The sequence below is a fragment of the Microchirus variegatus genome, assembly GCF_963457635.1.
Source record: "Microchirus variegatus genome assembly, chromosome: 7".
Classification (NCBI taxonomy): domain Eukaryota; kingdom Metazoa; phylum Chordata; class Actinopteri; order Pleuronectiformes; family Soleidae; genus Microchirus; species Microchirus variegatus.
Genome location: NC_139808.1, coordinates 30369413 through 30389364, shown reverse-complemented (window position 1 = coordinate 30389364; position 19952 = coordinate 30369413).

Sequence of the window (19952 nt, the reverse complement as noted above, 5' to 3'; positions counted from 1 at the left end):
CCAACATACTTGGAATGTCCAAGTGCATGGATCGCTTTTCGGATTTTCAAAAATTCATTAAAAATATTCTTCAAGAGATATGCAAATATATTCAACGGATTCTTGTTCAGGGCATGCTTGACTATGACTGTGTACAATTTCAAGACATTCCAAGATACTTTTGGGGTCTTTTTTGACGAAAAAGTTAAGTCACTGCCTAAGTGCATGGATCGCTTTCCTGATTTTCAAAAATTTATTAAAAATATTCCTTAAGCGATATGCAAATATTTTCAACGGATTCTTGTTCAGGGCGTCGTTGACTATGACTGAGTACAATTTCAAGACATTCCAACATACTTGGAATGTCCAAGTGCATGGATCGCTTTCCGGATTTTCAAAAATTCATTAAAAATATTCTTCAAGAGATATGCAAATATATTCAACGGATTCTTATTCAGGGCATGCTTGACTATGACTGTGTACAATTTCAAGACATTCCAATTTACTTTTGGGGTTTTTTTTGAAAAAAAAGTCAAGTCACTAAGTGCATCAGGGCAAATGGATCGTTTCCTTCGTCTCACCTGATATCCTGCTGTGTGATCCACGGTGTCCAAACGTTTGTTTCCAGCGACTGGACGACATGGATGAACTCCTGCAGCTTTAATTCTTTAAAAACAACCCAAAAACATCAAAAGTTAAGTCACTGCCTAAGTGCATGGATCGCTTTCCTGATTTTCAAAAATTCATTAAAAATATTCCTCAAGAGATATGCAAATATATTCAACGGATTCTTGTTCAGGGCATGCTTGACTATGACTGTGTACAATTTCAAGACATTCCAAGATACTTTTGGGGTCTTTTTTGACGAAAAAGTTAAGTCACTGCCTAAGTGCATGGATCGCTTTCCTGATTTTCAAAAATTCATTAAAAATATTCCTTAAGCGATATGCAAATATTTTCAACGGATTCTTGTTCAGGGCGTCGTTGACTATGACTGAGTACAATTTCAAGACATTCCAACATACTTGGAATGTCCGAGTGCATGGATCGCTTTCCGGATTTTCAAAAATTCATTAAAAATATTCTTCAAGAGATATGCAAATATATTCAACGGATTCTTATTCAGGGCATGCTTGACTATGACTGTGTACAATTTCAAGACATTCCAATTTACTTTTGGGTTTTTTTTTGAAAAAAAAGTCAAGTCACTAAGTGCATCAGGGCAAATGGATCGTTTCCTTCGTCTCACCTGATATCCTGCTGTGTGATCCACGGTGTCCAAACGTTTGTTTCCAGCGACTGGGCGACATGGATGAACTCCTGCAGCTTTAATGCTTTAAAAACAAACCAAAAACATCAAAAGTTAAGTCACTGCCTAAGTGCATGGATCGCTTTCCTAATTTTCAAAAATTCATTAAAAATATTCCTTAAGAGATATGCAAATATTTTCAATTGATTCTTGTTCAGGGCGTCGTTGACTATGACTGAGTGCAATTTCAAGACATTCCAACATACTTGGAATGTCCAAGTGCATGGATCGCTTTTCGGATTTTCAAAAATTCATTAAAAATATTCTTCAAGAGATATGCAAATATATTCAACGGATTCTTGTTCAGGGCATGCTTGACTATGACTGTGTACAATTTCAAGACATTCCAAGATACTTTTGGGGTCTTTTTTGACAAAAAAGTTAAGTCACTGCCTAAGTGCATGGATCGCTTTCCTGATTTTCAGAAATTCTTTAAAAATATTCCTTAAACGATATGCAAATATTTTCAACGGATTCTTGTTCAGGGCGTCGTTGACTATGACTGAGTACAATTTCAAGACATTCCAACATACTTGGAATGTCCAAGTGCATGGATCGCTTTCCTGATTTTCAAAAGTTCATTAAAAATATTCTTCAAGAGATATGCAAATATATTCAACGGATTCTTGTTCAGGGCATGCTTGACTATGACTGTGTACAATTTCAAGACATTCCAAGATACTTTTGGGGTCTTTTTTGAATAAAAAGTTAAGTCACTGCCTAAGTGCACAGACTTTCCTCATTTTCAAAAATTCATTAAAAATATTCCTTAAGAGATATGCAAATATTTTCAATTGATTCTTGTTCAGGGCGTCGTTGACTATGACTGAGTACAATTTCAAGACATTCCAACATACTTGGAATGTCCAAGTGCATGGATCGCTTTTCGGATTTTCAAAAATTCATTAAAAATATTCTTCAAGAGATATGCAAATATATTCAACGGATTCTTGTTCAGGGCATGCTTGACTATGACTGTGTACAATTTCAAGACATTCCAAGATACTTTTGGGGTCTTTTTTGACAAAAAAGTTAAGTCACTGCCTAAGTGCATGGATCGCTTTCCTCATTTTCAGAAATTCATTAAAAATATTCCTTAAGCGATATGCAAATATTTTCAACGGATTCTTGTTCAGGGTGTCGTTGACTATGACTGAGTACAATTTCAAGACATTCCAACATACTTGGAATGTCCAAGTGCATGGATCGCTTTTCGGATTTTCAAAAATTCATTAAAAATATTCTTCAAGAGATATGCAAATATATTCAACGGATTCTTGTTCAGGGCATGCTTGACTATGACTGTGTACAATTTCAAGACATTCCAAGATACTTTTGGGGTCTTTTTTGACAAAAAAGTTAAGTCACTGCCTAAGTGCATGGATCGCTTTCCTCATTTTCAGAAATTCATTAAAAATATTCCTTAAGCGATATGCAAATATTTTCAACGGATTCTTGTTCAGGGTGTCGTTGACTATGACTGAGTACAATTTCAAGACATTCCAACATACTTGGAATGTCCAAGTGCATGGATCGCTTTCCTGATTTTCAAAAGTTCATTAAAAATATTCTTCAAGAGATATGCAAATATATTCAACGGATTCTTGTTCAGGGCATGCTTGACTATGACTGTGTACAATTTCAAGACATTCCAAGATACTTTTGGGGTCTTTTTTGAATAAAAAGTTAAGTCACTGCCTAAGTGCACAGACTTTCCTCATTTTCAAAAATTCATTAAAAATATTCCTTAAGAGATATGCAAATATTTTCATTCAGGGCGTTGTTGACTATGACTGAGTACAATTTCAAGACATTCCAACATACTTGGAATGTCCAAATGCATGGATCGCTTTTCGGATTTTCAAAAATTCATTAAAAATATTCTTCAAGAGATATGCAAATATATTCAACGGATTCTTGTTCAGGGCATGCTTGACTATGACTGTGTACAATTTCAAGACATTCCAAGATACTTTTGGGGTCTTTTTTGACGAAAAAGTTAAGTCACTGCCTAAGTGCATGGATCGCTTTCCTGATTTTCAAAAATTCATTAAAAATATTCCTTAAGCGATATGCAAATATTTTCAACGGATTCTTGTTCAGGGCGTCGTTGACTATGACTGAGTACAATTTCAAGACATTCCAACATACTTGGAATGTCCAAGTGCATGGATCGCTTTCCGGATTTTCAAAAATTCATTAAAAATATTCTTCAAGAGATATGCAAATATATTCAACGGATTCTTATTCAGGGCATGCTTGACTATGACTGTGTACAATTTCAAGACATTCCAATTTACTTTTGGGGTTTTTTTTGAAAAAAAAGTCAAGTCACTAAGTGCATCAGGGCAAATGGATCGTTTCCTTCGTCTCACCTGATATCCTGCTGTGTGATCCACGGTGTCCAAACGTTTGTTTCCAGCGACTGGACGACATGGATGAACTCCTGCAGCTTTAATTCTTTAAAAACAACCCAAAAACATCAAAAGTTAAGTCACTGCCTAAGTGCATGGATCGCTTTCCTGATTTTCAAAAATTCATTAAAAATATTCCTCAAGAGATATGCAAATATATTCAACGGATTCTTGTTCAGGGCATGCTTGACTATGACTGTGTACAATTTCAAGACATTCCAAGATACTTTTGGGGTCTTTTTTGACGAAAAAGTTAAGTCACTGCCTAAGTGCATGGATCGCTTTCCTGATTTTCAAAAATTCATTAAAAATATTCCTTAAGCGATATGCAAATATTTTCAACGGATTCTTGTTCAGGGCGTCGTTGACTATGACTGAGTACAATTTCAAGACATTCCAACATACTTGGAATGTCCGAGTGCATGGATCGCTTTCCGGATTTTCAAAAATTCATTAAAAATATTCTTCAAGAGATATGCAAATATATTCAACGGATTCTTATTCAGGGCATGCTTGACTATGACTGTGTACAATTTCAAGACATTCCAATTTACTTTTGGGGTTTTTTTTGAAAAAAAAGTCAAGTCACTAAGTGCATCAGGGCAAATGGATCGTTTCCTTCGTCTCACCTGATATCCTGCTGTGTGATCCACGGTGTCCAAACGTTTGTTTCCAGCGACTGGGCGACATGGATGAACTCCTGCAAGCTTTAATGCTTTAAAAACAAACCAAAAACATCAAAAGTTAAGTCACTGCCTAAGTGCATGGATGGCTTTCCTGATTTTCAGAAATTCTTTAAAAATATTCCTTAAACGATATGCAAATATTTTCAACGGATTCTTGTTCAGGGCGTCGTTGACTATGACTGAGTACAATTTCAAGACATTCCAACATACTTGGAATGTCCAAGTGCATGGATCGCTTTCCTGATTTTCAAAAGTTCATTAAAAATATTCTTCAAGAGATATGCAAATATATCCAACGGATTCTTGTTCAGGGCATGCTTGACTATGACTGTGTACAATTTCAAGACATTCCAAGATACTTTTGGGGTCTTTTTTGAATAAAAAGTTAAGTCACTGCCTAAGTGCACAGACTTTCCTCATTTTCAAAAATTCATTAAAAATATTCCTTAAGAGATATGCAAATATTTTCAATTGATTCTTGTTCAGGGCGTCGTTGACTATGACTGAGTACAATTTCAAGACATTCCAACATAATTGGAATGTCCAAGTGCATGGATCGCTTTTCTGATTTTCAAAAATTCATTAAAAATATTCTTTAAGAGATATGCAAATATATTCAACGGATTCTTGTTCAGGGCATGCTTGACTATGACTGTGTACAATTTCAAGACATTCCAAGATACTTTTGGGGTCTTTTTTGACAAAAAAGTTAAGTCACTGCCTAAGTGCATGGATCGCTTTCCTCATTTTCAGAAATTCATTAAAAATATTCCTTAAGCGATATGCAAATATTTTCAACGGATTCTTGTTCAGGGCGTCGTTGACTATGACTGAGTACAATTTCAAGACATTCCAACATACTTGGAATGTCCAAGTGCATGGATCTCTTTCCTGATTTTCAAAAGTTCATTAAAAATATTCTTCAAGAGATATGCAAATATATTCAACGGATTCTTGTTCAGGGCATGCTTGACTATGACTGTGTACAATTTCAAGACATTCCAAGATACTTTTGGGGTCTTTTTTGAATAAAAAGTTAAGTCACTGCCTAAGTGCACAGACTTTCCTCATTTTCAAAAATTCATTAAAAATATTCCTTAAGAGATATGCAAATATTTTCAATTGATTCTTGTTCAGGGCGTCGTTGACTATGACTGAGTACAATTTCAAGACATTCCAACATACTTGGAATGTCCAAGTGCATGGATCGCTTTTCGGATTTTCAAAAATTCATTAAAAATATTCTTCAAGAGATATGCAAATATATTCAACGGATTCTTGTTCAGGGCATGCTTGACTATGACTGTGTACAATTTCAAGACATTCCAAGATACTTTTGGGGTCTTTTTTGACAAAAAAGTTAAGTCACTGCCTAAGTGCATGGATCGCTTTCCTCATTTTCAGAAATTCATTAAAAATATTCCTTAAGCGATATGCAAATATTTTCAACGGATTCTTGTTCAGGGTGTCGTTGACTATGACTGAGTACAATTTCAAGACATTCCAACATACTTGGAATGTCCAAGTGCATGGATCGCTTTTCGGATTTTCAAAAATTCATTAAAAATATTCTTCAAGAGATATGCAAATATATTCAACGGATTCTTGTTCAGGGCATGCTTGACTATGACTGTGTACAATTTCAAGACATTCCAAGATACTTTTGGGGTCTTTTTTGACAAAAAAGTTAAGTCACTGCCTAAGTGCATGGATCGCTTTCCTCATTTTCAGAAATTCATTAAAAATATTCCTTAAGCGATATGCAAATATTTTCAACGGATTCTTGTTCAGGGTGTCGTTGACTATGACTGAGTACAATTTCAAGACATTCCAACATACTTGGAATGTCCAAGTGCATGGATCGCTTTCCTGATTTTCAAAAATTCATTAAAAATATTCTTCAAGAGATATGCAAATATATTCAACGGATTCTTGTTCAGGGCATGCTTGACTATGACTGTGTACAATTTCAAGACATTCCAAGATACTTTTGGGGTCTTTTTTGAATAAAAAGTTAAGTCACTGCCTAAGTGCACAGACTTTCCTCATTTTCAAAAATTCATTAAAAATATTCCTTAAGAGATATGCAAATATTTTCATTCAGGGCGTTGTTGACTATGACTGAGTACAATTTCAAGACATTCCAACATACTTGGAATGTCCAAATGCATGGATCGCTTTTCGGATTTTCAAAAATTCATTAAAAATATTCTTCAAGAGATATGCAAATATATTCAACGGATTCTTGTTCAGGGCATGCTTGACTATGACTGTGTACAATTTCAAGACATTCCAAGATACTTTTGGGGTCTTTTTTGACGAAAAAGTTAAGTCACTGCCTAAGTGCATGGATCGCTTTCCTGATTTTCAAAAATTCATTAAAAATATTCCTTAAGCGATATGCAAATATTTTCAACGGATTCTTGTTCAGGGCGTCGTTGACTATGACTGAGTACAATTTCAAGACATTCCAACATACTTGGAATGTCCAAGTGCATGGATCGCTTTCCGGATTTTCAAAAATTCATTAAAAATATTCTTCAAGAGATATGCAAATATATTCAACGGATTCTTATTCAGGGCATGCTTGACTATGACTGTGTACAATTTCAAGACATTCCAATTTACTTTTGGGGTTTTTTTTGAAAAAAAAGTCAAGTCACTAAGTGCATCAGGGCAAATGGATCGTTTCCTTCGTCTCACCTGATATCCTGCTGTGTGATCCACGGTGTCCAAACGTTTGTTTCCAGCGACTGGACGACATGGATGAACTCCTGCAGCTTTAATTCTTTAAAAACAACCCAAAAACATCAAAAGTTAAGTCACTGCCTAAGTGCATGGATCGCTTTCCTGATTTTCAAAAATTCATTAAAAATATTCCTCAAGAGATATGCAAATATATTCAACGGATTCTTGTTCAGGGCATGCTTGACTATGACTGTGTACAATTTCAAGACATTCCAAGATACTTTTGGGGTCTTTTTTGACGAAAAAGTTAAGTCACTGCCTAAGTGCATGGATCGCTTTCCTGATTTTCAAAAATTCATTAAAAATATTCCTTAAGCGATATGCAAATATTTTCAACGGATTCTTGTTCAGGGCGTCGTTGACTATGACTGAGTACAATTTCAAGACATTCCAACATACTTGGAATGTCCGAGTGCATGGATCGCTTTCCGGATTTTCAAAAATTCATTAAAAATATTCTTCAAGAGATATGCAAATATATTTAACGGATTCTTATTCAGGGCATGCTTGACTATGACTGTGTACAATTTCAAGACATTCCAATTTACTTTTGGTTTTTTTTTTGAAAAAAAAGTCAAGTCACTAAGTGCATCAGGGCAAATGGATCGTTTCCTTCGTCTCACCTGATATCCTGCTGTGTGATCCACGGTGTCCAAACGTTTGTTTCCAGCGACTGGACGACATGGATGAACTCCTGCAGCTTTAATGCTTTAAAAACAAACCAAAAACATCAAAAGTTAAGTCACTGCCTAAGTGCATGGATGGCTTTCCTGATTTTCAGAAATTCTTTAAAAATATTCCTTAAACGATATGCAAATATTTTCAACGGATTCTTGTTCAGGGCGTCGTTGACTATGACTGAGTACAATTTCAAGACATTCCAACATACTTGGAATGTCCAAGTGCATGGATCGCTTTTCGGATTTTCAAAAATTCATTAAAAATATTCTTTAAGAGATATGCAAATATATTCAACGGATTCTTGTTCAGGGCATGCTTGACTATGACTGTGTACAATTTCAAGACATTCCAAGATACTTTTGGGGTCTTTTTTGACAAAAAAGTTAAGTCACTGCCTAAGTGCATGGATCGCTTTCCTCATTTTCAGAAATTCATTAAAAATATTCCTTAAGCGATATGCAAATATTTTCAACGGATTCTTGTTCAGGGCGTCGTTGACTATGACTGAGTACAATTTCAAGACATTCCAACATACTTGGAATGTCCAAGTGCATGGATCTCTTTCCTGATTTTCAAAAGTTCATTAAAAATATTCTTCAAGAGATATGCAAATATATTCAACGGATTCTTGTTCAGGGCATGCTTGACTATGACTGTGTACAATTTCAAGACATTCCAAGATACTTTTGGGGTCTTTTTTGAATAAAAAGTTAAGTCACTGCCTAAGTGCACAGACTTTCCTCATTTTCAAAAATTCATTAAAAATATTCCTTAAGAGATATGCAAATATTTTCAATTGATTCTTGTTCAGGGCGTCGTTGACTATGACTGAGTACAATTTCAAGACATTCCAACATACTTGGAATGTCCAAGTGCATGGATCGCTTTTCGGATTTTCAAAAATTCATTAAAAATATTCTTCAAGAGATATGCAAATATATTCAACGGATTCTTGTTCAGGGCATGCTTGACTATGACTGTGTACAATTTCAAGACATTCCAAGATACTTTTGGGGTCTTTTTTGACAAAAAAGTTAAGTCACTGCCTAAGTGCATGGATTGCTTTCCTCATTTTCAGAAATTCATTAAAAATATTCCTTAAGCGATATGCAAATATTTTCAACGGATTCTTGTTCAGGGTGTCGTTGACTATGACTGAGTACAATTTCAAGACATTCCAACATACTTGGAATGTCCAAGTGCATGGATCGCTTTCCTGATTTTCAAAAGTTCATTAAAAATATTCTTCAAGAGATATGCAAATATATTCAACGGATTCTTGTTCAGGGCATGCTTGACTATGACTGTGTACAATTTCAAGACATTCCAAGATACCTTTGGGGTCTTTTTTGAATAAAAAGTTAAGTCACTGCCTAAGTGCACAGACTTTCATCATTTTCAAAAATTCATTAAAAATATTCCTTAAGAGATATGCAAATATTTTCAATGGATTCTTGTTCAGGGCGTCGTTGACTATGACCGAGTACAATTTCAAGACATTCCAACATACTTGGAATGTCCAAGTGCATGGATCGCTTTCCGGATTTTCAAAAATTCATTAAAAATATTCTTCAAGAGATATGCAAATATATTCAACGGATTCTTGTTCAGGGCATTCTTGACTATGACTGTGTACAATTTCAAGACATTCCAAGATACTTTTGGGGTCTTTTTTGACGAAAAAGTTAAGTCACTGCCTAAGTGCATGGATCGTTTTACTGATTTTCAGAAATTCTTTAAAAATATTCCTTAAACGATATGCAAATATTTTCAACGGATTCTTGTTCAGGGCGTCGTTGACTATGACTGAGTACAATTTCAAGACATTCCAACATACTTGGAATGTCCAAGTGCATGGATCGCTTTCCTGATTTTCAAAAGTTCATTAAAAATATTCTTCAAGAGATATGCAAATATATTCAACGGATTCTTGTTCAGGGCATGCTTGACTATGACTGTGTACAATTTCAAGACATTCCAAGATACTTTTGGGGTCTTTTTTGACGAAAAAGTTAAGTCACTGCCTAAGTGCATGGATCGCTTTCCTGATTTTCAGAAATTCTTTAAAAATATTCCTTAAACGATATGCAAATATTTTCAACGGATTCTTGTTCAGGGCGTCGTTGACTATGACTGAGTACAATTTCAAGACATTCCAACATACTTGGAATGTCCAAATGCATGGATCGCTTTCCTGATTTTCAAAAGTTCATTAAAAATATTCTTCAAGAGATATGCAAATATATTCAACGGATTCTTGTTCAGGGCATGCTTGACTATGACTGTGTACAATTTCAAGACATTCAAAGATACTTTTGGGGTCTTTTTTGAATAAAAAGTTAAGTCACTGCCTAAGTGCACAGACTTTCCTCATTTTCAAAAATTCATTAAAAATATTCCTTAAGAGATATGCAAATATTTTCAATTGATTCTTGTTCAGGGCGTTGTTGACTATGACTGAGTACAATTTCAAGACATTCCAACATACTTGGAATGTCCAAGTGCATGGATCGCTTTTCGGATTTTCAAAAATTCATTAAAAATATTCTTCAAGAGATATGCAAATATATTCAACGGATTCTTGTTCAGGGCATGCTTGACTATGACTGTGTACAATTTCAAGACATTCCAAGATACTTTTGGGGTCTTTTTTGACGAAAAAGTTAAGTCACTGCCTAAGTGCATGGATCGCTTTCCTGATTTTCAAAAATTCATTAAAAATATTCCTTAAGCGATATGCAAATATTTTCAACGGATTCTTGTTCAGGGCGTCGTTGACTATGACTGAGTACAATTTCAAGACATTCCAACATACTTGGAATGTCCAAGTGCATGGATCGCTTTCCTGATTTTCAAAAGTTCATTAAAAATATTCTTCAAGAGATATGCAAATATATTCAACGGATTCTTGTTCAGGGCATGCTTGACTATGACTGTGTACAATTTCAAGACATTCCAAGATACTTTTGGGGTCTTTTTTGAATAAAAAGTTAAGTCACTGCCTAAGTGCACAGACTTTCATCATTTTCAAAAATTCATTAAAAATATTCCTTAAGAGATATGCAAATATTTTCAATTGATTCTTGTTCAGGGCGTCGTTGACTATGACTGAGTACAATTTCAAGACATTCCAACATACTTGGAATGTCCAAGTGCATGGATCGCTTTCCTGATTTTCAAAAGTTCATTAAAAATATTCTTCAAGAGATATGCAAATATATTCAACGGATTCTTGTTCAGGGCATGCTTGACTATGACTGTGTACAATTTCAAGACATTCCAAGATACTTTTGGGGTCTTTTTTGAATAAAAAGTTAAGTCACTGCCTAAGTGCACAGACTTTCCTCATTTTCAAAAATTCATTAAAAATATTCCTTAAGAGATATGCAAATATTTTCAATTGATTCTTGTTCAGGGTGTCGTTGACTATGACTGAGTACAATTTCAAGACATTCCAACATACTTGGAATGTCCAAGTGCATGGATCGCTTTTCGGATTTTCAAAAATTCATTAAAAATATTCTTCAAGAGATATGCAAATATATTCAACGGATTCTTGTTCAGGGCATGCTTGACTATGACTGTGTACAATTTCAAGACATTCCAAGATACTTTTGGGGTCTTTTTTGACGAAAAAGTTCAGTCACTGCCTAAGTGCATGGATCGCTTTCCTGATTTTCAAAAATTCATTAAAAATATTCCTTAAGCGATATGCAAATATTTTCAACGGATTCTTGTTCAGGGCGTCGTTGACTATGACTGAGTACAATTTCAAGACATTCCAACATACTTGGAATGTCCAAGTGCATGGATCGCTTTCCTGATTTTCAAAAGTTCATTAAAAATATTCTTCAAGAGATATGCAAATATATTCAACGGATTCTTGTTCAGGGCATGCTTGACTATGACTGTGTACAATTTCAAGACATTCCAAGATACCTTTGGGGTCTTTTTTGAATAAAAAGTTAAGTCACTGCCTAAGTGCACAGACTTTCATCATTTTCAAGAATTCATTAAAAATATTCCTTAAGAGATATGCAAATATTTTCAATGGATTCTTGTTCAGGGCGTCGTTGACTATGACCGAGTACAATTTCAAGACATTCCAACATACTTGGAATGTCCAAGTGCATGGATCGCTTTCCGGATTTTCAAAAATTCATTAAAAATATTCTTCAAGAGATATGCAAATATTTTCAACGGATTCTTGTTCAGGGCATGCTTGACTATGACTGTGTACAATTTCAAGACATTCCAAGATACTTTTGGGGTCTTTTTTGACGAAAAAGTTAAGTCACTGCCTAAGTGCATGGATCGCTTTCCTGATTTTCAGAAATTCTTTAAAAATATTCCTTAAACGATATGCAAATATTTTCAACGGATTCTTGTTCAGGGCGTCGTTGACTATGACTGAGTACAATTTCAAGACATTCCAACATACTTGGAATGTCCAAGTGCATGGATCGCTTTCCTGATTTTCAAAAGTTCATTAAAAATATTCTTCAAGAGATATGCAAATATATTCAACGGATTCTTGTTCAGGGCATGCTTGACTATGACTGTGTACAATTTCAAGACATTCCAAGATACCTTTGGGGTCTTTTTTAAATAAAAAGTTAAGTCACTGCCTAAGTGCACAGACTTTCATCATTTTCAAAAATTCATTTAAAATATTCCTTAAGAGATATGCAAATATTTTCAATGGATTCTTGTTCAGGGCGTCGTTGACTATGACCGAGTACAATTTCAAGACATTCCAACATACTTGGAATGTCCAAGTGCATGGATCGCTTTCCGGATTTTCAAAAATTCATTAAAAATATTCTTCAAGAGATATGCAAATATATTCAACGGATTCTTGTTCAGGGCATGCTTGACTATGACTGTGTACAATTTCAAGACATTCCAAGATACTTTTGGGGTCTTTTTTGACGAAAAAGTTAAGTCACTGCCTAAGTGCATGGATCGCTTTCCTGATTTTCAAAAATTCATTAAAAATATTCCTTAAGCGATATGCAAATATTTTCAACGGATTCTTGTTCAGGGCGTCGTTGACTATGACCGAGTACAATTTCAAGACATTCCAACATACTTTGAATGTCCAAGTGCATGGATCGCTTTCCTGATTTTCAAAAGTTCATTAAAAATATTCTTCAAGAGATATGCAAATATATTCAACGGATTCTTGTTCAGGGCATGCTTAACTATGACTGTGTACAATTTCAAGACATTCCAAGATACTTTTGGGGTCTTTTTTGAATAAAAAGTTAAGTCACTGCCTAAGTGCACAGACTTTCCTCATTTTCAAAAATTCATTAAAAATATTCCTTAAGAGATATGCAAATATTTTCAATTGATTCTTGTTCAGAGCGTCGTTGACTATGACTGAGTACAATTTCAAGACATTCCAACATACTTGGAATGTCCAAGTGCATGGATCGCTTTTCGGATTTTCAAAAATTCATTAAAAATATTCTTCAAGAGATATGCAAATATATTCAACGGATTCTTGTTCAGGGCATGCTTGACTATGACTGTGTACAATTTCAAGACATTCCAAGATACTTTTGGGGTCTTTTTTGACGAAAAAGTTAAGTCACTGCCTAAGTGCATGGATCGCTTTCCTGATTTTTTAAAAAATTCATTTAAAATATTCCTTAAGCGATATGCAAATATATTCAACGGATTCTTGTTCAGGGCATGCTTGACTATGACTGTGTACAATTTCAAGACATTCCAAGATACTTTTGGGGTCTTTTTTGACGAAAAAGTTAAGTCACTGCCTAAGTGCACAGACTTTCCTCATTTTCAAAAATTCATTAAAAATATTCCTTAAGAGATATGCAAATATTTTCAATAGATTCTTGTTCAGGGCGTCGTTGACTATGACTGAGTACAATTTCAAGACATTCCAACTTACTTGGAATGTCCAAGTGCATGGATAGCTTTCCGGAATTTTAAAAATTCATTAAAAATATTCTTCAAGAGATATGCAAATATATTCAACGGATTCTTGTTCAGGGCATGCTTGACTATGACTGTGTACAATTTCAAGACATTCCAAGATACTTTTGGGGTCTTTTTTGACGAAAAAGTTAAGTCACTGCCTAAGTGCATGGATCGCTTTCCGGATTTTCAAAAATTCATTAAAAATATTATTCAAGAGATATGCAAATATATTCAACAGGTTCTTGTTCAGGGCATGCTTGACTATGACTGTGTACAATTTCAATACATTCCAAGATACTTTTGGGGTCTTTTTTACGAAAAAGTTAAGTCACTGCCTAAGTGCACAGACTTTCCTCATTTTCAAAAATTCATTAAAAATATTCCTTAAGAGATATGCGAATATTTTCAATTGATTCTTGTTCAGGGCGTCGTTGACTATGACTGAGTACAATTTCAAGACATTCCAACTTACTTGGAATGTCCAAGTGCATGGATAGCTTTCCGGAATTTTAAAAATTCATTAAAAATATTCTTCAAGAGATATGCAAATATATTCAACGGATTCTTGTTCAGGGCATGCTTGACTATGACTGTGTACAATTTCAAGACATTCCAAGATACTTTTGGGGTCTTTTTTGACGAAAAAGTTAAGTCACTGCCTAAGTGCATGGATCGCTTTCCTGATTTTCAAAAATTCATTAAAAATATTCTTCAAGAGATATGCAAATATATTCAACGGATTCTTGTTCAGGGCATGCTTGACTATGACTGTGTACAATTTCAATACATTCCAAGATACTTTTGGGGTCTTTTTTGACGAAAAAGTTAAGTCACTGCCTAAGTGCACAGACTTTCCTCATTTTCAAAAATTCATTAAAAATATTCCTTAAGAGATATGCGAATATTTTCAATTGATTCTTGTTCAGGGCGTCGTTGACTATGACTGAGTACAATTTCAAGACATTCCAAGATACCTTTGGCGTCTTTTTTGACAAAAAAGTTAAGTCACTGCCTAAGTGCATGGATTGCTTTCCTGATTTTCAAAAATTCATTAAAAATATTCCTTAAGAGATATGCGAATATTTTCAATTGATTCTTGTTCAGGGCGTCGTTGACTATGACTGAGTACAATTTCAAGACATTCCAACATACTTGGAATGTCCAAGTGCATGGATCGCTTTCCGGATTTTCAAAAATTCATTAAAAATATTCTTCAAGAGATATGCAAATATATTCAACGGATTCTTGTTCAGGGCATGCTTGACTATGACTGTGTACAATTTCAAGACATTCCAAGATACTTTTGGGGTCTTTTTTGACGAAAAAGTTAAGTCACTGCCAAAGTGCATGGATCGCTTTCCTGATTTTCAAAAATTCATTAAAAATATTCCTTAAGCGATATGCAAATATTTTCAACGGATTCTTGTTCAGGGCGTCGTTGACTATGACTGAGTACAATTTCAAGACATTCCAACATACTTGGAATGTCCAAGTGCATGGATCGCTTTCCTGATTTTCAAAAGTTCATTAAAAATATTCTTCAAGAGATATGCAAATATATTCAACGGATTCTTGTTCAGGGCATGCTTGACTATGACTGTGTACAATTTCAAGACATTCCAAGATACTTTTGGGGTCTTTTTTGAATAAAAAGTTAAGTCACTGCCTAAGTGCACAGACTTTCCTCATTTTCAAAAATTCATTAAAAATATTCCTTAAGAGATATGCAAATATTTTCAATTGATTCTTGTTCAGATCGTCGTTGACTATGACTGAGTACAATTTCAAGACATTCCAACATACTTGGAATGTCCAAGTGCATGGATCACTTTTCGGATTTTCAAAAATTCATTAAAAACATTCTTCAAGAGATATGCAAATATATTCAACGGATTCTTGTTCAGGGCATGCTTGACTATGACTGTGTACAATTTCAAGACATTCCAAGATACTTTTGGGGTCTTTTTTGACGAAAAAGTTAAGTCACTGCCTAAGTGCATGGATCGCTTTCCTGATTTTCAAAAATTCATTAAAAATATTCCTTAAGCGATATGCAAATATTTTCAACGGATTCTTGTTCAGGGCGTCGTTGACTATGACTGAGTACAATTTCAAGACATTCCAACATACTTGGAATGTCCAAGTGCATGGATCGCTTTCCTGATTTTCAAAAATTCATTAAAAATATTCCTTAAGCGATATGCAAATATATTCAACGGATTCTTGTTCAGGGCATGCTTGACTATGACTGTGTACAATTTCAAGACATTCCAAGATACTTTTGGGGTCTTTTTTGAATAAAAAGTTAAGTCACTGCCTAAGTGCACAGAAATTCCTCATTTTCAAAAATTCATTAAAAATATTCCTTAAGAGATATGCAAATATTTTCAATAGATTCTTGTTCAGGGCGTCGTTGACTATGACTGAGTACAATTTCAAGACATTCCAACTTACTTGGAATGTCCAAGTGCATGGATAGCTTTCCGGATTTTCAAAAATTCATTAAAAATATTCTTCAAGAGATATGCAAATATATTCAACAGGTTCTTGTTCAGGGCATGCTTGACTATGACTGTGTACAATTTCAAGACATTCCAAGATACTTTTGGGGTCTTTTTTGACGAAAAAGTTAAGTCACTGCCTCAGTGCATGGATCGCTTTCCTGATTTTCAAAAATTCATTAAAAATATTCCTTAAGCGATATGCAAATATTTTCAACGGATTCTTGTTCAGGGCATCGTTGACTATGACTGAGTACAATTTCAAAACATTCCAACATACTTGTAATGTCCAAGTGCATGGATCGCTTTCCTGATTTTCAAAAGTTCATTAAAAATATTCTTCAAGAGATATGCAAATATATTCAACGGATTCTTGTTCAGGGCATGCTTGACTATGACTGTGTACAATTTCAAGACATTCCAAGATACTTTTGGGGTCTTTTTTGAATAAAAAGTTAAGTCACTGCCTAAGTGCACAGACTTTCCTCATTTTCAAAAATTCATTAAAAATATTCCTTAAGAGATATGCAAATATTTTCAATTGATTCTTGTTCAGGGCGTCGTTAACTATGACTGAGTACAATTTCAAGACATTCCAACATACTTGGAATGTCCAAGTGCATGGATCGCTTTTCGGATTTTCAAAAATTCATTAAAAATATTCTTCAAGAGATATGCGAATATATTCAACGGATTCTTGTTCAGGGCATTCTTGACTATGACTGTGTACAATTTCAAGACATTCCAAGATACTTTTGGGGTCTTTTTTGACGAAAAAGTTAAGTCACTGCCTAAGTGCATGGATCGCTTTCCGGATTTTCAAAAATTCATTAAAAATATTATTCAAGAGATATGCAAATATATTCAACAGGTTCTTGTTCAGGGCATGCTTGACTATGACTGTGTACAATTTCAATACATTCCAAGATACTTTTGGGGTCTTTTTTGACGAAAAAGTTAAGTCACTGCCTAAGTGCACAGACTTTCCTCATTTTCAAAAATTCATTAAAAATATTCCTTAAGAGATATGCGAATATTTTCAATTGATTCTTGTTCAGGGCGTCGTTGACTATGACTGAGTACAATTTCAAGACATTCCAACTTACTTGGAATGTCCAAGTGCATGGATAGCTTTCCTGATTTTCAAAAGTTCATTAAAAATATTCTTCAAGAGATATGCAAATATATTCAACGGATTCTTGTTCAGGGCATGCTTGACTATGACTGTGTACAATTTCAAGACATTCCAAGATACTTTTGGGGTCTTTTTTGAATAAAAAGTTAAGTCACTGCCTAAGTGCACAGACTTTCCTCATTTTCAAAAATTCATTAAAAATATTCCTTAAGAGATATGCAAATATTTTCAATTGATTCTTGTTCAGATCGTCGTTGACTATGACTGAGTACAATTTCAAGACATTCCAACATACTTGGAATGTCCAAGTGCATGGATCACTTTTCGGATTTTCAAAAATTCATTAAAAACATTCTTCAAGAGATATGCAAATATATTCAACGGATTCTTGTTCAGGGCATGCTTGACTATGACTGTGTACAATTTCAAGACATTCCAAGATATTTTTGGGGTCTTTTTTGACAAAAAAGTTAAGTCACTGCCTAAGTGCATGGATCGCTTTCCTGATTTTCAAAAATTCATTAAAAATATTCCTTAAGCGATATGCAAATATTTTCAACGGATTCTTGTTCAGGGCGTCGTTGACTATGACTGAGTACAATTTCAAGACATTCCAACATACTTGGAATGTCCAAGTGCATGGATCGCTTTCCTGATTTTCAAAAATTCATTTAAAATATTCCTGAAGCGATATGCAAATATTTTCAACGGATTCTTGTTCAGGGCGTCGTTGACTATGACTGAGTACAATTTCAAGACATTCCAACTTACTTGGAATGTCCAAGTGCATGGATAGCTTTCCGGATTTTCAAAAATTCATTAAAAATATTCTTCAAGAGATATGCAAATATATTCAACAGGTTCTTGTTCAGGGCATGCTTGACTATGACTGTGTACAATTTCAAGACATTCCAAGATACTTTTGGGGTCTTTTTTGACGAAAAAGTTAAGTCACTGCCTCAGTGCATGGATCGCTTTCCTGATTTTCAAAAATTCATTAAAAATATTCCTTAAGCGATATGCAAATATTTTCAACGGATTCTTGTTCAGGGCATCGTTGACTATGACTGAGTACAATTTCAAAACATTCCAACATACTTGTAATGTCCAAGTGCATGGATCGCTTTCCTGATTTTCAAAAGTTCATTAAAAATATTCTTCAAGAGATATGCAAATATATTCAACGGATTCTTGTTCAGGGCATGCTTGACTATGACTGTGTACAATTTCAAGACATTCCAAGATACTTTTGGGGTCTTTTTTGAATAAAAAGTTAAGTCACTGCCTAAGTGCACAGACTTTCCTCATTTTCAAAAATTCATTAAAAATATTCCTTAAGAGATATGCAAATATTTTCAATTGATTCTTGTTCAGATCGTCGTTGACTATGACTGAGTACAATTTCAAGACATTCCAACATACTTGGAATGTCCAAGTGCATGGATCACTTTTCGGATTTTCAAAAATTCATTAAAAACATTCTTCAAGAGATATGCAAATATATTCAACGGATTCTTGTTCAGGGCATGCTTGACTATGACTGTGTACAATTTCAAGACATTCCAAGATACTTTTGGGGTCTTTTTTGACGAAAAAGTTAAGTCACTGCCTAAGTGCATGGATCGCTTTCCTGATTTTCAAAAATTCATTAAAAATATTCCTTAAGCGATATGCAAATATTTTCAACGGATTCTTGTTCAGGGCGTCGTTGACTATGACTGAGTACAATTTCAAGACATTCCAACATACTTGGAATGTCCAAGTGCATGGATCGCTTTCCTGATTTTCAAAAATTCATTAAAAATATTCCTTAAGCGATATGCAAATATATTCAACGGATTCTTGTTCAGGGCATGCTTGACTATGACTGTGTACAATTTCAAGACATTCCAAGATACTTTTGGGGTCTTTTTTGAATAAAAAGTTAAGTCACTGCCTAAGTGCACAGAAATTCCTCATTTTCAAAAATTCATTAAAAATATTCCTTAAGAGATATGCAAATATTTTCAATAGATTCTTGTTCAGGGCGTCGTTGACTATGACTGAGTACAATTTCAAGACATTCCAACTTACTTGGAATGTCCAAGTGCATGGATAGCTTTCCGGATTTTCAAAAATTCATTAAAAATATTCTTCAAGAGATATGCAAATATATTCAACAGGTTCTTGTTCAGGGCATGCTTGACTATGACTGTGTACAATTTCAAGACATTCCAAGATACTTTTGGGGTCTTTTTTGACGAAAAAGTTAAGTCACTGCCTCAGTGCATGGATCGCTTTCCTGATTTTCAAAAATTCATTAAAAATATTCCTTAAGCGATATGCAAATATTTTCAACGGATTCTTGTTCAGGGCATCGTTGACTATGACTGAGTACAATTTCAAAACATTCCAACATACTTGTAATGTCCAAGTGCATGGATCGCTTTCCTGATTTTCAAAAGTTCATTAAAAATATTCTTCAAGAGATATGCAAATATATTCAACGGATTCTTGTTCAGGGCATGCTTGACTATGACTGTGTACAATTTCAAGACATTCCAAGATACT